This window comes from Montipora capricornis, chromosome 12 (assembly GCF_036669925.1).
Source record: "Montipora capricornis isolate CH-2021 chromosome 12, ASM3666992v2, whole genome shotgun sequence".
NCBI lineage: Eukaryota > Metazoa > Cnidaria > Anthozoa > Scleractinia > Acroporidae > Montipora > Montipora capricornis.
The window spans coordinates 6,179,353-6,185,825 of record NC_090894.1 but is presented as its reverse complement, the minus strand read 5'-3'; positions in this window follow the sequence as shown (position 1 = coordinate 6,185,825).

Below are 6,473 nucleotides of genomic sequence, written 5' to 3'. Positions count from 1 at the left end.
TTGTCTCATATGGTTTAGGGGCCGACATATCTCTCCCTCAATGCCGTACCGGGAGGCGAGGTCGGTAGCAGGAAGCAGCGAAGGGTCAAATGCGTCCAAAAGGGATCGCACGGGCTGAAATCCCGAGATGACTCGTTTGGTACGGCGCTCCAGCGCCACGTCTGGAGGTACTGCATTTTTCTCTCTTGTTCAAACATTCCGTCAGCGCATGCATAAATTCTTAGCCTCTCCGATACCTAGCCTACCCCAAAAAATTAGTATGCTGGTTTTTACAATGAATTGAGATTTTAGTACTTGTCTTTCCTGTCTGAATGAGACAATCGCTTAATTTGTCCTGATAAGTACAAGCATCACGTCGATCTTTCGCCCACTGAAAAGAGTACTGTTTGACTTCAGGGAATTGTCTCATTAATCGAAAATCATAAATGTGCATAATTTAGACTTTACGACACCCGTTTGGCTGGCTGAAAAGCAACTGTAACAACGACACCATGTCAATAAACGCAAACGTTGCAGAAATTGTTGGGAAGAAAACATACCTAGAGTACATCTGAACTGAAAGCGTCACCGAAGGAATACACCACCTCATATTTCTGTCAACTTTTGGTGTTTTTCTATGCATTTTTACATATTTGGGAAATGCTTTAATACTAGTTGCCCTCCGGAAAGAGTCTACACTTGGTTCACCGTCCAAACTGTTGCTTCGAAGCTTAGCGATGAGTGATTTCTGTGTCGGTATGCTTTCCGATCCTTTAACTGCTATCTCTTTGGTGTCTGCAATAAAAGAGCACTGGAACGTTTGCTACTACGCAATTTCCGCTACTACTGTAGCAAATTTTGCGTTGTGTACAGTGTCTTTGTTGACCACGAGTGCTATGAGCGGGTCAGACTTCTGGCTTTGTCATTGGGAGTGAGGTACAGCGAAACAGTAACTACGAAACGTGTGTACGGAATAATTATAATGTTTGGGTTTTGGCTACTGCCGCCTCTGCTGTCTACGTAAGGAGTTTTCTGTTTACCATGAGGTTTATACAAACAGTGTTACTCATTTGTCTGTCAGCCTCCGTGTTCTCGCATACAATGATTTTCTTTAATCTCCGTCAACATCGCACTCGAGTTCAAGTGAGGCTCTCTCGTGAAGATCCACCAATAGCATGTAGTAGTCTGGGAAGCGAGCCGCATAGCAAAAAAATAAAAAGGCGGTGTCCAGTGTGTTATGGGTTCAGCTTGCATTGCTGATTTGTTATCTCCCTTACACTGTTGTCGTAGCATTGCGGCTTAGCATCCGAGGTGAACTGTCCCAGACTCTTGTTTTAAGCCAACAATATGCACCGGTTTTCGTGTTAGTAAACTCTTCATTGAACCCACTTCTCTACTGTTGGAAGATTTTAGAACTAAGACAAGCTGTCGTGGCAACATTGAAAAAATGGCGCTGTTCATCGACTTAGTTCTTCGTTTAACTGGGATGCTAAAAACATTTTCATTCTGGAACACAATTACTGAACTAAAGGTAGAGAGCTAAAGTAAACGAAGAAATCTGCGGCAACAAATACTTATCTTAAAACATAACTTGCATTGTTCCAAGTATCTCGAGTCCGGGACTCGAGTGACTGCCCTTTTGTCACCACGGATTTTCGTCTTAAAGAAGTGGCGAAAGATATGTCAAATATTCAAAGCATGAAAACATCCTTGACCTTTGCCCGTCGAAAGCAGCCATAACAACGATGCCAGTTCTTCGTGAACGTTTATTGTCATATAGTTATTTCAGCAAATGATTTTGGGGTCTTATGCATTGTATGCATAAGGACCCGTAAGTCAGAGGCAGATCTTGATTGTCAGTTTGTCACTTTGAGGACGAGAACACACGTGACAGCCTGGCTTGTAGACTGGGTACTAGTAATTGCAAGGTCATTATTTTCAAGTGTCGGCCATTGCTTCTAGCGTTCGTCCTTAGCAAATAAATCTGCGGTCGTTTTTATGGAATGCCAACACTGTCTTATGTGAACCTCTTTCATTATATGCGGTGCATTTTACGTTATATGCGGTGCATCTTACATTACATGCGGTGCCTTTCACATTATAAGCACTGCATTTCTTATTATATGCGGTACTTTCGTCATTATATGTGGTACTTTTGTAATGATATGCAGTGCTTTCGTCGTTATATGCGGTGCTTTTGTCATTATATGCGGTGCTGTTGTCATTATATGCGGTACTTTTGAAATCATATGCAGTGCTTTCGTCAATATATGTGGTGGCTTTGTCATTATATGAAGTAGTTTTTACATTATATGCAGTGCTTTGTTTGTCATCATTATATGAGGTGCTTTTGTCGTTATATGCGGTGCGTTCTTCATTATGAGGTGATGATTCCCCGGGGTCTGGGTAGGAGCTTGTGAAAAATCCACAATGCAATGGGCACTGATATGGAGGATCCGCCATTTTGTTTCCGTTCTTGCTTCTGTCGTGTTCTCTTGGAGACCTCGAAATGGACACAGTCTTAAAGAGACTGAAACTCGAAGATCTGACTGAGAAATTTCAAACTGAACACATTACTCCGGACATTGTTTGCAAGTTGTCGGTACACGAAATGGAAATGTTGGGCATAAATTCTCGCAGTGATATGATGTCTCTGGGTATAGAATGCACCAAATTTGGGGGAGAAGCACCGAAGAAACTCGAGGGAACGTGTGGTGCCCCCATTTTCTTTATTCCACAGTCTGTGCTTGGTGATTTGCTACAAGAGGTATTTGCAATCAAGGAAATATCTTCGATCCTTGCTGTATCGGAGAGTACGGTTTACCGGAGGATGAGGCAATACGGATTGAGCAAGTTCGAATTCACTGTATCAGGGTTGGTAATGTTACCTTACATATAGGGGCGACTTACATGTAGGGGTGAGTTGGAACACGATACATGCAGTCATTCACTAGCCGTCACGCAACAAAAAATCATAGGTCACCGTTTCGTAGCGAAACTCAGAGGTTTTCATAATTGTAATCTACGCAGTGGATGGGTTTTTCGTGCAAAAACATGAAGGAAAACTCAAGGATGTCTTTCCGTGAAACCGTCTTGGTTTGGATTATTTACTTATTCATTTATTTTTGTTAGTTATAAAAACGAGCGCTGAAAAATAAGAACTACATTTCGACCGCTCCACGGTAATTTTCAAGTTCAAGTTCATGGATAAAAAATTTGGCTTGTAAAGCCGACATAATCTGCAATTTGTTGTATATTTCTTTAAGTGTGATGCAGATTATGTCAAAGTGTGGAGGAACATAAACGATCGGTAATCGGCAACCATGTGAGAGAACAACATGGAAACTAGACCCTCCGTGAGGGTACACTGGGTTGCCTGTGGTACGTGCACTCTTCCAGACAATTTTTCTAAGTTGGGGGGGTCATTAAGACCATTTAAGGGGTCACCCAGAAGTCATACCAGCAGAGGCCCTTTGGCTCACAGGGCCTCACACGTTCGTACGATGAAACAGATCTGTCCTTGCGTAATATGTAGCTCTAACAGTGCACGATATTGTTTTGGTATTGTCTACCATTGTAGTGCCATGGTAGAAGTCTTGGGTAAATAGCCTGAGAGGACATGTGGTTACTAGCAAAGTACTGAACCCAGAAAGATTGAAGAAAATAATTGGGACGTGAGAAACATTGGCTTCTGGGCTGACATGTTGATAAACTTCTTTTCAACACAAGTTTAAGCGTGCTCTCCGAGCACCTGACAGCTTTGTAATACTAAAGTTTACTAACGTTTACTAAAGGCGGGGTTAGTGTCTGGATGGGTGACCAAAAACATATATTCCCCTTCGTAAAACAGAAGCATTGGACCGAAAATACTATTAACGCTAACAAATGCGAACTCAGCAACGTACAGATTTTGTTAGCTTGCTTTATGCAAAAACAAATATTGATGCAACAGTAAATAAATATTGATACACAGTTTTCAGAAAGAGCAAAAGGAAGTTCCCAGGACGGTCGCTCGAGAGTAACATATTTACGACATGAAAACAACATTAATTTTGAACCGTGAATATAGAATATAAAAATTTAAGATCAGCGACAAACATTTTGGGAGATTTTTGCTACGTTCAATTTCGTTATTGTACGTTTTGGCTGCACAGATAAATCGCAAAATCGAAAATGACATCGCCGGAATTCAGCGGGCGCCGTGATTAAGTTACCGCGGCATGTTTACTTGCCAAACAGTGAAGCATCTGCATCAAATGATGGCAAGATACCGGGTTTTCGTAAGTTTCTTTTTCTGTCAAGTGTTATAAAGTTTGACACTAAATGAGCGAATTCACAACAAAGATCACAATTGCCCACCATTGTTTCTGCAAAGTCAAAAATTTACTCTCCAAGATGCGTACGACGTTATTTATCACCAGGTAATTCCATCATTTTGGAAATAGCAGCTACTTTATTATTCACCGGCGTCACAATTTTTTGCTGATTTGGGGGCTCATTTTATTGAAACTCAAGCACGCTTCCAACAGACCTGTTTATTTTCATGAAACCTTTCTTGCTTACAGAGCAATAGTAAAAATATCCTCCCGTTTCATGTTTCAACATTCAATACGCAACATAATATTATAATTCACAAAGGCAGAAAATATCACAGAATCCTTTTCCAGCGAAACATTTTATTGAAACAAAGAAAATAAGATGCACTAAACCGCCATTCGCGTTGCAATGACTTTCCACGCCATTGCTGGTTAACGAGAATAACAAACTCACGAGGCAGAATGTATATTTATATTTAATTAAGTTAGCACAACTGAAAAACGCTAACCATATTTTTACACGAAAATGCTTTACTATTGCCATAAAAACTATCCAGTTAAGCTCGAATATTATAAAACATGATGAATTCATAAAGGCCACCTTTTCCAGCGAACAATTTTGTGAAACAAACAACATATTTGCTCTTAGAGGCGAAAACCTCTTTCTATTTCATTACGTGCGTGAAGACAAGAAACTCAATCGTGTCAAATTACCATGTACTTCAGGTTGAAACCCTTTCCTGAAGAGCCTTTTCCTTGAATAACAAGAAAACACTTTACTATTGCCATAAAAACTATCCAGCACACATATCATAAAACATGATGAATTCATAAAGGCCACCTTTTCCAGCGAACAATTTTTTGAAACAAACAACATATTTGCTATTAGAGGCAAAAACCCCTTCCTATTTCATTACGTGGGTGAAGAGAAAAAACTCAGTCGTGTCAAATATGCGTAATATTACAACAAACTAAAATTTCAGGATCAAACCGTTTCCATGAAGAACCTTTCCCTTGAATAATGAAGCACAAAATAGACAAGCTTTCTTTCAAATAATTCTTAGCTGTCACATTTCCAATTTTTTTTTTACCTGAAGACTGTGCAGAGTTGATCACAGATCCACTTAAGGTGTTCGATTCGTTCTCTGTCTTTGTTGAACCCATAAGTTACCAGAGAATTTTCCATTTGCTTTCAGTGTTCTACATAACAGCACATTTGGCAAAACATTAGAAATGCAGCTCACTTTGATTTCGGCTCGACGGGCGACAGATTGTTGTCGAAGTCCATTACTCGTCGCTTTTAAGATGCCACCGCCTGTCTTGTTCAGTATCTAAATAACTTGCCATTATTGAGCTTCATAAGGGTATATTTTGTTCAAAGATCCACTAAAACACCATTCGCGTTACATGACTTTCGACGCCATTGCCGGTTAAGTTTATCATTCTACTGTGTTCACCAGAGAAATCTACGCATTTCCACTACCCTCTCTATCCCAAGAAAATACGAGCAGAAGGCTCTATGCACAAACATACCACTTAGCAGGGCAGTGACAGGCAAGACGTTTACCGACAAGGAAAAAAAAAACGAAAAAAAAGAAATCCCACCCACTTTCCGACTGGGATTGCCATACTGGCAACCCAGTAACGAGCCATGTTAAAGCGCAAAGAACTTTAGGGTCCTGAGGAAGTGCTCGAACAAGTTCGATTGTTTGATTTTTGAATTTTTTTTTTTATTCGGAACCTTAAGGAGGCTCGAAATAGTTTCGCCTTTTATTTTCAATCAATAAACATATTCTGTCCTTAGATACATTTAGAGTAATCATATAAAGACGAAATTTGGCGAGGGTATTAAGTATTCATCATAGAGTTCTCACATCACAATTTCCTCCAAAATAACGTTACCGTGGCAACGATATACATGTAAGGCATTTCTTTGAGCCTTAAAATCAAGATATCCTGTCTTTTTTTGAAAAGCGGGACGGTGAAATCTTCCTATTCAGCGTTTCCAGATAATGTTAGAAATAATCTCTAAAATATCTAAAATTCAAGGAAATCTGTAGGTCAGTTTTTCAGAAAAAAAAGTTTTTTTATAAACGGTTTAAATTAATTTCAGCTAAAATGCAAAAAAATGAAAAATATTCACCGTCCGGAAGCACAGATATAAACGAGTAAAGTTGC